At 40.8% G+C, this 13,023-nt stretch overlaps 2 long non-coding RNA genes across 7 annotated transcripts in view; both read left to right on the top strand.

The window, feature by feature from the left end:
* The first annotated feature begins 4,163 nt into the window (after positions 1 to 4,163).
* LOC310902645 overlaps positions 4,164 to 13,023 on the top strand; it is a 39,393-nt gene continuing 30,533 nt past the window's right edge. For 4 of the 6 annotated variants that reach the window (XR_014586861.1, XR_014586862.1, XR_014586863.1 and 1 more), the window contains exon 1: positions 4,164 to 4,695. This is a non-coding gene — a long non-coding RNA (uncharacterized lncRNA). The remainder of the gene's footprint in view (positions 4,696 to 13,023) is intronic. The other 2 variants (XR_014586865.1, XR_014586866.1) reach the window with 2 other exon arrangements.
* Positions 6,913 to 7,657, top strand: LOC310902646. Its single transcript, XR_014586867.1, has 2 exons — positions 6,913 to 7,091; positions 7,504 to 7,657. It is a non-coding gene; the product is annotated as an uncharacterized lncRNA (long non-coding RNA).

Consider the following 13,023-nt stretch of genomic DNA (forward strand, 5'->3'; position numbering starts at 1 on the left):
TGAGCTTGACATGAATCACAGAATCACAGAATGGCTGAGTTTGGAGGGACGTCTGGAGCTAGAGGTCCTAGAGCTACTTGCCCAGGACCGTGTTCAGACAGCGTTTGAAAATCTCTAGGGATGGCAACTCCACAGCATGGTTTCTTTAATTTGCAATGTAATTTTTTTCCAACTACATAATTTTCTTTCCCAAAGTTTCTCACCTAATACTTCGAAAATTTTAAAGTGATTTTGTAGTCTCAGAAAGTGTGAGGAGACTGCAGAGCCTTACCCTTGACCCCATCAGCATGGGCTGGGAGTGCCGTGTCTGCTCAGGACACCCCACCGAGTATCTGCACTTCTCATCACGGGGGTGTTACCTTACAGACAGATATGTTTGGAGTCAGAGGTTAGCTAAATGCACTGCACATCATTCGGGTTTGACACTTACAGCACTGTATTCTGGAAACAGTTAATAGTCAAGAGTACAATGGTGACTTTTATAATTCAAAGTGACCCAAATCATTAGGATATCTTTACCAGTAGTCATCAATTTTCAGAGAAAGTTCCAGCAGTTTTCTCCTGCTGGCTATAAAACAACTGAGCAGAAGGGTTTGCTAAGGGGGTGAGATATTTCATGCTTCTGAAATTTTCTCGCACTCTTGAGATCCTGAAAATAATACGCGCTCTCCATATTTCTCACTGTAAATGACAGCAGAAACTCATTAATTCATCTCATAAAGAAATACAGGTAAAAATTATATTCATTCCTCCTGCCTTCTGCTCAACTGAGATGATGCAATGTAGGAGACTGGAATTACTCTTGAAATCCAAGATACATTTCATTGCATTTGTATTTTACTGACAAAACTAAAGTTGCTCAACTGAATTTCCCTTGCTGCTATGTCCACAGCAGAACCAAGCCACTACAATTGAGATTTAAGTCTTCTGCATCATATACCTCTTACAGCAATGTCATTCTTTTTAGAGAACTGAATGACTATGCCTTGCCCAAGAGATATCTCCGGTAGGTATCAGTGAAATCAAGAATCAGGAACCTAGAAGGAAAGGGTAAAATGGGTGTCCTAAAACCAGAAAAAAAAAATATATATATATATACACATATATATATATCACTGGGGGTAGAGAAGAAGAAATTAAATATATATATATGTATATATATATATCCCTAAAGCATTTGGTTGTGAAAAAGAAAAGTCAGCCAAAGGCTGATTAGTAGCTGTGGTGCTAGGGTGATCCCATCAGGGATGTAACATTGTTTTCATCTTGATATATTTTTATGGAAGAAAAATTATCCAGCAGCAGGGATTGAATTCTTAATGGAATAAGTATTTCATTAAGGTCTCTTAATGAAAGAGGTTGGAAAACAAAAAAGCTCTGAAGAAATACAAATATTTAATGAGGAGCTGACTCCTTCTGCCCTGAAAATTAAGGGAGCAACAGCAGAGTCCAGACAACTGTCACTGTAAATGAGGCAGTAATGGCTTTAGCTGGCACCTCCGGGGCTTCAGGAAGACACTCTCGAGACGATACACCATTAACTAACTTTCCTTTTCCCGAGAGGATCTTCAAAAGTCCAGTTGCTTTAAGATCTACCTGAATAGCACGCTGGGTTTAATTCTCTTTCCCATGTTAAAATTTCTCAAGTGGGAGAGCGGAGCCGGGCAAGAAGGTTTGTCTCTACAAACTGCTGCTGAGAAATTCACCTCAACCCCTTCCCTGTTTTTCTTTTCTTTTCTTTTCTTTTCTTTTCTTTTCTTTTCTTTTCTTTTCTTTTCTTTTCTTTTCTTTTCTTTTCTTTTCTTTTCTTTTCTTTTCTTTTCTTTTCTTTTCTTTTCTTTTCTTTTCTTTTCTTCTCTTCTCTTCTCTTCTCTTCTCTTCTCTTCTCTTCTCTTCTCTTCTCTTCTCTTCTCTTCTCTTCTCTTCTCTTCTCTTCTCTTCTCTTCTCTTTTCTCTCTTCTCTTCTCTTCTCTTCTCTTCTCTTCTCTTCTCTTTTCTTTTCTTTTCTTTTCTTTTCTTTTCTTTTCTTTTCTTTTCTTTTCTTTTCTTTTCTTTTCTTTTCTTTTCTTTTCTTTTCTTTTCTTTTCTTTTCTTTTCTTTTCTTTTCTTTTCTTTTCTTTTCTTTTCTTTTCTTTTCTTTTCTTTTCTTTTTGTAACTGCATGCACTGCAATACACTGTAAAAGCATCGTGTCTTCAGAAATTGTTTTAATGTGGACTAAAGAACTGTTTTGCAAGTGCTTCGTAGCATGTATCCTGGCTGCCTGATGCTGCACACACAGCTGGGCTCTGCACTACTGGGCTGGGAAACAGCCCCTGAAGGACATTGTGCTGTTCTGTAGTGATTCGGACCAGTTTTATAGCCCTCTTAATGTTTTCTTTTTCTTTTTCTCAGCTATAATGTTTTCTGGTGTTTGTTGTTTGTTTGTTTGTTTTTTTAACTAATGCAAAAGGCTTGCTTGGGGAACAAACTTTTGGGAGCACGTCTTTGTGAGATATGCACTCAATGTGGTTCCCTTGCCATCACAGAGATTCACAGTTACAGCTTTCTTTTTCTTTTGGAAATTATGTTTTATTTTGTTTTTAAAGTATGTCACAAAAATGATGTATTTGACATGGCTTTTCAGGAAACTGTCCAGCTCTGTCCATGTTTTGGGTAGGGCTCATCTCAACAGCTGAATTATGCTTATTGTTGAGGCTGAGATAAAATGCTCGGGATTACCTCTGCCCTCGAAATGTCTTGTTCCTGCAGTTTAATGTATCTTCATGATGGGCAGTGTCACAGAGGCTGAAATCTCAGACTTTCCCGGTGCCTCACTGAGGTTGACAGGCTGCTAAAGGATACCTGTACGTGGCCTTCCAGAGGACAACCACAGCCTTACTTGCAGACAACACTTGCAGCCTCTTGCCTTTCAGGGTCATTATTTTCTATCAAGGCAGAAGCAGCTTCTCATTTTAAAACAAATATTGTCCTTGAAAGCATAGCATTACCACTGATAAAATGATGCTTCATTGAGTTATCTCCATACGCACATGTCAGCAATGGCTGTGGATAAATTACATACATCAAAGACTTCTAACGACCATACTTTGAGTAAAATTAGCTTCCTGTGTTAGCATCGTTAATTAAGCTCAACACTACCCTTCCACATATGTTGCTTTCCCTAATAGCCTGTGCTATCTGAGTACAAATTATTGCCCGTCTGTTCAGGTTCAGTTTTGATACATGGGGTATGGCAACGTGATGCAGTTTGCATTTACTTATTTTAGGTGAGATGCTGAGTTGGATGTATCTTAAGTAAACACTGAAATATCAGGGAAATTAAAGTTCAGTTCGATTCACTGGGTGAGAAAACAGGCATTACCTACACATTTCACTGGTTCTTACATACTATGCAGGCCACAATGAAGGGGTATTTCTGTGTCTATTTCCTTGGTAATAGCAGTGGGATTAAAAAAAAAAAGTTTGCTAAAGTAAAATTTTCTATTATAAATATCATACATCACACCTCATTATTTCTTCCTCACTTAGAGCCTTGCTCTCTAGTCTTAAGCAATCTCAAGCACTTACATTGTAATTTATTTATTTTTTTAATTTTCTTCACACTCTTGGAAAATTGGTCCTAAAACCTGCAATTGTAACATTCTAAGCAATATGAGAAGGCCCCGTGTCACTGCTCCAGTTGTCCTTCATCCCCACCTCGTTCCTCTCCTGACAGCACCTCCAGGCAGCGGCTCAGACAGCTGTTCTGAACTTTGCCTTTATGTCAACTGGAAGTGTTCTTATAAATAAATATTGCTCTATACGCATTGCTAACCGCATTCCCAAAGCCGCTTCCAAAACTGTATGGCTAGAATGCAGTAAGAGCTATTGGTTAGAAAGAAAAAAAGGAAGCAAATTAAAAAGTGCGTGGAAATTGGCAGACATCAGCAGCAAACCAAATTCTGAGCAAATTAAAGCAGAGTGGCACAAAGTATTTATAGAAACAAAGGCATTCCCAGTCCTTTTAGAGCAAGAACCTGCACAAATGTTATGCAACATCCACCCTGGCAAAGATTTATCCTTAAAGAAATTGAGCTCTAAAGTCAAATTTAAGTGAACTCTATCCATATCTTTTTGACACATACATGTGCTGCAGGCTTAAAGAGGACCTGCTGGATCACTAGTTCAAATACAAATGTGTGTTAACATCTCCTCCAAGCTGGACCTGTACACCTCAGTTGCTCTCACAAACATTTATTGCATTATTTAATTTTATTTTTTAGGTTTCTGTCACTAGTTGGACTCTGGAGTAAATGTTAAAAACCCAAAACTCCATAATGAGGTGAATTAGGATTCACCTAATTATACAAAACTGTATGCCCTAACCATAGGGCCAGCTGTGATTCATTCTGATTTGTTTTTCTGCCTAACCTGTGCTGATCTAACCAACAATTATATGAGCCTTTTACCACCTGCCAGGAGAACAGCTCTAATTCCCTTTCCCCCCACTAAATCTGACTTTGTCAATCAAGAAATAAGAGGTGCTAAATAGGGACCTGTGGTCCCTGCTTCTCAATGAAGCCTTCATTCAGAGCAACGTTGGCTGTGGTAGGTTGTTCAGGTCTCTGTGACACAATTTTGTAACCAAACCGGCTTATTTTAGGCTGTAATATTGTGGGGATCTCGCTGCAAGAGCTGCAAGTCTTCGGTAAAGGTAACTAAACGTTTCTTGTGTTTGCATCTTACTTCTTCTTACTGTGAAAAGCTTTTATCAGAGTAATAAGAAAAACAATAGCTAAGTAAATCAAGCCACTTTTCTGAACACCCAATGTGTATTTGTTGGTACAGAATAATTAAGGTGTTATACTTGTTTTAAACTTCCAACCATGACCAACTCTGTAAAAGAGATAAATTTTTGCTAGTTTGCTCTTTTATAGTGAATTAATTACTTCTGTCATGATCTTGGCTTTGGGAATCATGTAGTTGCATTTTTTTTCTATATTTTCCTTTTTATATTTAAAAAATCTTAGGCTTATAAGTAAAAGTTCCTATGAGGAATAGGAAAAAAAATGCTATGAGCTTCTTATTGAAACCTCTGACTGTCTATAAGTTATCTTTTGACTTATCAAGCATTTTGGATTAGAAAGCCTGTAAAGGCACTTCTAAAAATATGCTCCTTTGACTCTTGGGTCTCCGTATGTTTTTCTGTCTACTCTTGTTGTGACCCATAGTCCTGAAGTGAAAACTCAGTGTTGTTTGATGGGCACTTCCTCAGTGCCCATCCTGTTTTAAGGAGGACTAAGGTGTGTTATTCTCTCAAGTGTAAGAACTTGACTTTTTATGAACACTTCAAAATGTTTTACGTGTTGATTGCTTTAGATGTAATTACAGAACTTCCTAGCTTCATTTCCTGACTAATTTAGAAAAAAAAAGACAGAAAATAATATCAACTTGAAAGAGCATCAAAAAATTATTCTGCTTATGCAGCACTTGAATTTTCACAAAATTTCAATGAAATCAGATAATATGTATTTCTGGGGTCTTGTCTGGATAATTGTTCCTATCTTGCTATTGGCTTGGCTTTAATAGTTATAAAGCTTGTGTTATAGAGAACTGAGATTTGAAAGTGGCTTCTGCATCACAGCTGGATCAAGATATATTGTCTGGATCCAAGTCTGAGGTCTGCTATAACGTGAAGATTTCTAACTTGATCGAAACCCTGTGTAGCTTCCCTTGCCCTTTGCAACAGAAGGATCAGGGCTCGTGGATTCCCCATTAATCACCAGAATATGGCCTTCTGACGTGTTCCTCACTGTGCATGCCACCAGGACAAGTTGTCTTCTGCCCTTCTGAGCTCCTGCTACACAGATACTTACTGATATGTTTCAGTTGTAACCAGAGGCCACAGTTCTGGCACGAACAACGAGGCATAGTTTATGGCTGGTGGAGAACCGAATAGCTTTCCATACTTAACATATAGTGTTTGTATAAAGCACGCACAGCTTGCAGGTAGTTGTACTGTCACCCCAGCGCCCTCCTGAGCATCCTCACCCCCTCAGAAATGAGAAAATGGCCACGTAGGTTTTGTCTGAAGCAAAAGCAGGTGGGTGTGCGGTGCAGCCCTTCCAGCCTGCATGTGGCCTCCTCTTGTAAGAGGATTATGTGCCAGAAGATGAGTGCAAGGACATCTTTGTAAGATTTGAACACCTTTATGACAAAGGCACAGAGATAAAATGTTAAATATTTATGTGCCTCCAATACCCTGTGGTTTTTGTTGTATTCTTTATGGTTCTAACGTTGCTTATGAAGTGCCTAGAATGTTATGGTAGCTCAGGGCCCTAAAAATTAATTTCCTATGTTTTATTTATTACCATAAAGCCCTTTTTTCAGTCCTTCTGCAGCTGTCTCCAGAAGGCAGGTGAAATATGTTCTTTTCCAGTTCTTAGCTCAGGAGTTTACAGCTGGAAAACTGTGACGGGGCGCTGGGAAGCAGCCCACGTGTCTCCCAGCGATGCGCACAGGCCGTGAGCCTCTGACTTGATTTCAGGCTCTGACGTTGCTCCCACTGCACAGGGGCTACTTAATTTGTTCTCTGGGCTTGTAATGTATTTTAATAATGCTTCAGCCTACCCCTGAGTAATTCCGTACTGCGGTTTTCCACTGCCCTAGGAATAAATCAAAATTGTATTCTTTCCCTGAAAAAGTACTTCTGGGAGGCAGGATCTGAGCAGTGTGTGTATGGAATAGTCAAGTAATGTATAATATAGCACCCATTGGACAATTGGAGGCTGGCTGTAAAGCGTTGAACTCCTTTAATTTCCAGTGACTGCAAGGAAGCCGATCTATCACTCGACTGCTTGTGGGAGTGAACTGATGTGAAAAGATTGCTCTGCTGCTTTGAAAGACGGTGCTAAAAGCTGGTATGGTAAAGGAGACGAAAACTTTCTAATGCTCAAAATCTGTACGTAGCTTCCACCAAACTTCTTTCCATTGATCAGTCACGACTGGCCAGTGCTACTGTTTGCCCAAACAAAACTGAACACCATTGCTCCTGTGCTGTTTATGGGTTGAAGACCTACCTCAGAAAGAGCTGAAATTGTAATAAAAATGGTAAATATTCTGATAGCTGCACACAACAATACCTGTTTGAGTGGGCTTCCACAGCATCTACAAGGTTTTAATTCTGAGACCAGTGTTGTTACATGCAAAATAGTGGAGTCCTTGGTTTGGATAGCTTCTCTCTGGACTGGTTGAATTATCTTTGTTTATTCTAGAAATCCTGTCTTCATAGTATGCTCCCAGCTGCAGGCAGGTGTGTATATCAATACCTAACTCCTACCAGTAGTCCTAACATCAACTTTTTGTTTTTCATAAACTTTATGAGAATGAGCAAAAATACTTGTGAACAAAATTAAAATACAGGGAATTGTTGGAAATTTTCCTTGTTTTCTTTGTGCTGAATTAAGCTTTCTTAACTGATGTTAGAAATTGGAGCATAGAACATCTAATTCTGCTCCTGCAGGGCCCTCTTGAAGGATAAAATCTTTCTGGGGATGCCAAACAACGTGGAGGTGCAGATAAGCTGCAGTTACACCCACTGGACAATGTTGTTACTTCAGCATTAACCATTCTGGGAGAACATAAGATGTGATAACCATATTAAAATAAAAAAGAACTTTCAAATTTAATTTCTCTCTCTTTATAATAATTCTATGCTGATATGAAATGTCCTAATTCTCCATTTAAATAAGTTAGATATTTTTGTTGTGTAGAGGGGAAAGTGTCCTCAAAACTGGATCACTTTAGCAGTGCTTTGTTAGCTGAAACATGGCCTGTGTTCTTTGGTATATATATTGAGAGTTTGCAAGCCAGGAAGCACTGGGGCAGGAGCTGTTGCTCTTCTCTTCTCTGTCCCTGCCCCAGGTGGATGTGCCCTTTGTTACACTCCAAAAAAAACTCTGACTTTGAAGACTTGCCTTCAGTGTTAGTGGTGATGCTCAAAGCACCTCTAAGAAGCAAGGTAATTACAAAAAAAAAGTCTTTCTCAGTGCTTCATCTTGTTCTTGGGTTGTTCTTTAAACTTGAGCAAGCTTTTAAGGACTGTTCAGTGAGGCAGCTGAAAGCACCTCGTGTTTCAGATTTTAAAAGAAGGCATTTGTGAGTCATCTTAGGCCACGTCTATGCCTCAGTTATTTCAGCTATAAACTCTGAGCAAATGCCTACTTACTGTCACTGTGAAAGCAATATGTCAAGGTAGACATTGTCACAAACTTCAGAGAATAAAAGAAAATCTTATTAAGAGACAGTGTACCATCCATTGCAGAGCCTCTAGCAAGGTCCAGGTTCTCTTAAAAATATCATATAGCTGGAAAATTTCAGGTAAAGTCTTGACAGCTTGTCTTGCTGCATGGCTCTCCAGAATGATTTAAAGCCTGAAATCTGTCTTGTCTAGTGTACACCAGTGTTTGATTAAAAATGTCCTGCAGCACTATTTCGTGACTATTATTGATCGTGCCGTGTAAACAGTTCTTTGTTTTTCCCTCTTGTCAAAATAAGATGCCATGATTAAATTTTATTTCTGTCAATTCAACAAAATACTGACACTTCTTATAGCTCAAAACAGAAAGGCTAACAAAAGGCCCTTTGGGTAGTCCATATCCTCCCTGAAAGACCATCAAGAGGCAAACTTGACATGCAAAAAGCTTCTTAAGCCCTCTACTTTAGTTTCACTCTGCAAGCGTCCGGCTGTGGATGGCCATGTCCATGTGCACACTGTGTCTTAGATCTCTCCTTCCTTCATGTCAGCACTACTTGCGTTGATTTATCTCCTGTCCTTTAGCTTCTGCACTTTGTAAATCGATTTTAAGTTTGATTAACTTCATGGCGCCTTTGTGGCTGGAGCATGACGGCCAGATATCGTCCTGCCTTGGGAAGTGAGGAGGAAGATGGCAAAGAAAATCTATATGTGGAAATCGGTCGCTTTTATAGCACTGCAGCAGGTACTGGTTTGGTCTGGGTTGGGGAAGGCGGAAACATTCCCGTGTTTCAGGGGGGAAATTTTCCCCTGAAAATCCTGTTTCGGGGAGACTTCTATTTTGGACAAGTTTTGTCAGTTTATAGTGGCTAGCTGGTTATGTCAGAAAGCTGGTGCAAGGACCTGTAACAGTTTTCTATATGGTGCTCTTGTCATGACAAAGCAAGTACACATTTTACCATTTAAAATATTATGAAGGTATTTTTCTGAGGAAGATATTTTTTGTAAACATTTAGACGTATTTTTTTCCATCTTTTTTCCATGTTCTGACAACCATCAACACATCTGTCTTCCCTCCCTGCACAACATCTGAAAGGGCTTCAGACTATTTTTGTCAGTAAAGTTCAAAATAATGTCATGTTACCTTTTTACCTTTGGCTGAGGCATCAAAATACAGAAAGGTTACAAATGGCAAAGTAGCTCATAGTGCTGTGCCCTGCACTGAAATATTATTGTGCCTTTTCAGCTTCTGTGGTCCTGATTTCCAGTGGGGAAAAAAGAAGTGTTGGCTTAGGGTAAGCACTTGTGAGAGGGAGAATTTGGTTTGCTTGGCTTTATTTCAGCCCAGGCATGTTTTAAGTCAGATGGCATCAAACACAAACATTTGGCCAAGTGACCTGATCCTAAAGCCCAAGCAGGTAGTACAGCCCTAAAATGCAAAACTGCTTTTTTTTACTGTGCTCAGTCTTGCTTTGGGTTCAGGATGCTGAACCACATCAGCCTACCAGGTGCTGTGCGATGGCTGGTAAAGCAGGAAATTGGGATAAAACAGGAAACTTACAGCAGGTGGGAGCAGTGTGCTTCACAGAGAGAAGGTGAGGGAAGGGAAGGTCTCCGGTACTGCGTGCCCTGGGAGCTGTCCTCTGTGCTCCGGTGTGGAGCTCAGCAGGAGGCTCTGAGGAAAGCTTCCTCCTGACTCCTCCTCAGAACTGGCTCCCCCATCCCCAGGCAGCCTTCTGTTTTCATTCAATGCATAGTCATGCTATACTATGTAATTTGGGTATGAAAATACCAATTGTTTGAAATCCTTGAGTGCTACAATCCAGCTATCAGTTACCGTGTTCTTGGACTGAGGTCTACCTGTTGGATTTCCCTGCCTGTGACTCCGCCTGTTGTTGAGATGCGCTAGGAAAGAGGTGTTAAAAGCGTCTGAAATGCCTCTGACAAGGCTCTGAAAAAAAAATTGAGGGTATGGGTACCCCAGGGCAGTATGCTGTGTACACTGATTCATGTCCTGCTTGAACCCCATCTCCGCCCTGACGTCCTTCCCTCAGCAGTAGGTATTTTGAGTGTTTTCTTCTTGTCCCATGTGTACGATCGTGCTCTGCTTTCAGAACCCAGGCTGCTTGTGCACCAGCGACCCTTCGCTGCAAGCACAGGATGCTGATCCTGACGCTTGGGTGTTCATCTCGGCCCCTCAGCGGACCCAGGCGGACGTTCTCCCTCCCCACGTGTGGCTTTGTGATCGCTCTCTGCAGGTCCTGCCCTGGGTTTGCCAGGCGTCACTCGATGCTTGAAACCATTGAGAGCATGGGTACGGCCAAGGTGAAAGAGCTGGGCAGGGGTGATAAATGGCTGTCATAAAAGAGCTACTTAACTTACCTCTACCCAGAGACTTCCCCTGCCTTCTGGTTTTCCAGTTTCCTTAGAAACTAGGAGACTTGGGAATTTGGGCAGCGATTAGGGAAAAATACAGTATTGCTCTGATTGGAAGGCATTGATATTGAGTTCAGGACCTTACTTCACTCTGTCAAAAAATATTACAAGGCTCAGAAATCATTTGTTTGATCTTTTAGTTCTGATGTTTAAGTGAGTTTTAGAGAGGGTGAAGATAATTTCTAGATTGGTAAAGCAGCAAATCTGTTTTGGGGATCTGGAAAGTCATGTTTAAAACAGATTTCTCTTACAGATGGTGGTATGAGATTTCTTTTATTTCCATTTTGGAAACATTGCTATGATTAGTTCTATAAAGCTTCCACTCCAGGGTAATTCTCTCAGCACAGAACCTGGATTTTTCCATGTCCTCAGAGCTTATTTACTTTGACAGGTGCAGAGCTGAGAACAAGTAGCAGTCTGCACGTGCCCATGGATTATGACAGCAGCTTCCTTTCCATCTCATGTAAGGAAGAAAAAGGTGGAAAAAAGCTAATCTTGACAATGCTACAGATTAGAATTAGTGAAAACCAGAGTGAATAAGAATAATGTTTAAATGACTCAAAGTTTTAAACACTTTCATCCAAATTCACTATATATTTCCATTTTCTTATAAAAAGATCTGCCACCTTATATAAATGTGATAACTTTATATGCTGATTTCTCAGAAGTGCTATAATTTATCTTGTGCTGTCAGCTATAATAATGTTCTTTGAAAGGAGCCCAGTGCTAACAGGGTATAGTTCTGGGCTGGCATTTCCAGCACTACCTGTCCAGAAAGCCTGGCAGCGTGGGCAGGCAGCATGGCAGGGATTTCACAGCCCAGGGGTGCCAAAATCCATCTTCTTTCCCCCAGGACTCAAGCCTCCACAACAGTGATATATAAGAAAATAAACACATTACATGCTTAAGCATGGCAAAAGCAAGGACTGGGGACAACGCAAGATGCCTTTTAGCAGTATAAATAAAATTACTGAATAGCTCCAGAGTGTTTCCAGGCCAGCAGCAGGTCCCTTGTTTGTTCTCCCAGCCCGGATAAAATGTCCGAGATGCTGTTGGAGTGATATGATTGCTCTGCTGGTGGCACAGCTCCACAGCTGCCTGTGCACATCCCTGCAGCACCATTCCAGCAACCCCAGAGATTAGTAACGCACCAAACTGCATCCCCACGGGGGGCTCCACGTCTGGAACTGCCTCCAGGAGCAGGAGGGCACCTGACCACAGGGAAAAAAGGTGAAGTTTATGGGTCTGAGATCAACTGGAAATGAACGGCACAGATGCTGGGGAGTGGGGTAATGCCCATGGCCCAGCTCCTTCTCCATGGCAGCAATTTTCATGCTACACTAAAAATGGTATTTTCTTAAAGAAGTCTGGGGGAGGCTGAGAGCTGTCATTTATGCATCTAAAGTTTTAGATGTTTGATTTTCTAACTGTATAAGTAGACACTTCTTTTAGATGAGAATTGACTCAACAAGAGAATTGACTTTTTTTCTTGGGGTGGTGTAGATGTCTGCAATATACCTGAGAGTTTGAGGCAGGAGGGGCTGAACAAGAAGGGCAGACCTTGTTCTTGTAGAGATGCTCCTTGCGTGTTGGTATAACCCCCTGCAGCTGGGTTTGTCCTGAAAACTCAGTGTTTGTGGTGCTCTGTTACCGCTTTGTCACGTTTGGAATGGTCTTTGCTGCATCTCTTAGTCTAATCAGAGATTTGGATTAGATTTATTTTTTTATTATGGAATATATTCTTTAAAAAAAGTTGTTGGCTGAGACTTGTGCACCTTTTCAGGGAAGAAACAGTTGTTGCTGCCCTTGTGGGCAAAAGGAGCTGCTCCAGAGGAAGCATCGTTGTTCAGCCCCTTGCTGTGTGCCTGTTCAATTATCTGTCATTTAACAAGGAGAGTAGTCTTTCAGATCTGAAGTCATATAATCATTGCAGAAATCTGTGGGGAGAAACTAAATACCTTGGGAATAGTTGCTGTTGGCCTCCTGCATGGTTTAAAGTGCTGAGGAGTGTCTGAGAAAGGTGTCAGCGTGAAGATTAAGGGGAAATTTCCTGAGGCGAAATACTTGTGGGTCTTAAAATGTTTTCTTTTCTCCCAGAAAGCACACTTGTCCAAATGTTTCCCACGTGGGCTGAAATACGAGTTTCTATACAGACAGCATAATTTTATACCTGGCACCAGAGGGTAAAACGCACGTTAGAAGTGGGGAGGAAAGAAGCGAACCTGGGAGCCTGGTGCCCTGTAAATCCTTAGGTTTTAGCCCAGGAAGACTTCTGACTTTCTGCTCCAGTGGGCACTATTTTAAGAACCTTTACTTGTTTTCCTGTTTCTTTTTCTTTCTTTTTTTTTTGAA

Source organism: Anser anser, assembly GCF_964211835.1.
Source record: "Anser anser genome assembly, chromosome: 7".
Taxonomy (NCBI): Eukaryota; Metazoa; Chordata; class Aves; order Anseriformes; family Anatidae; genus Anser; species Anser anser.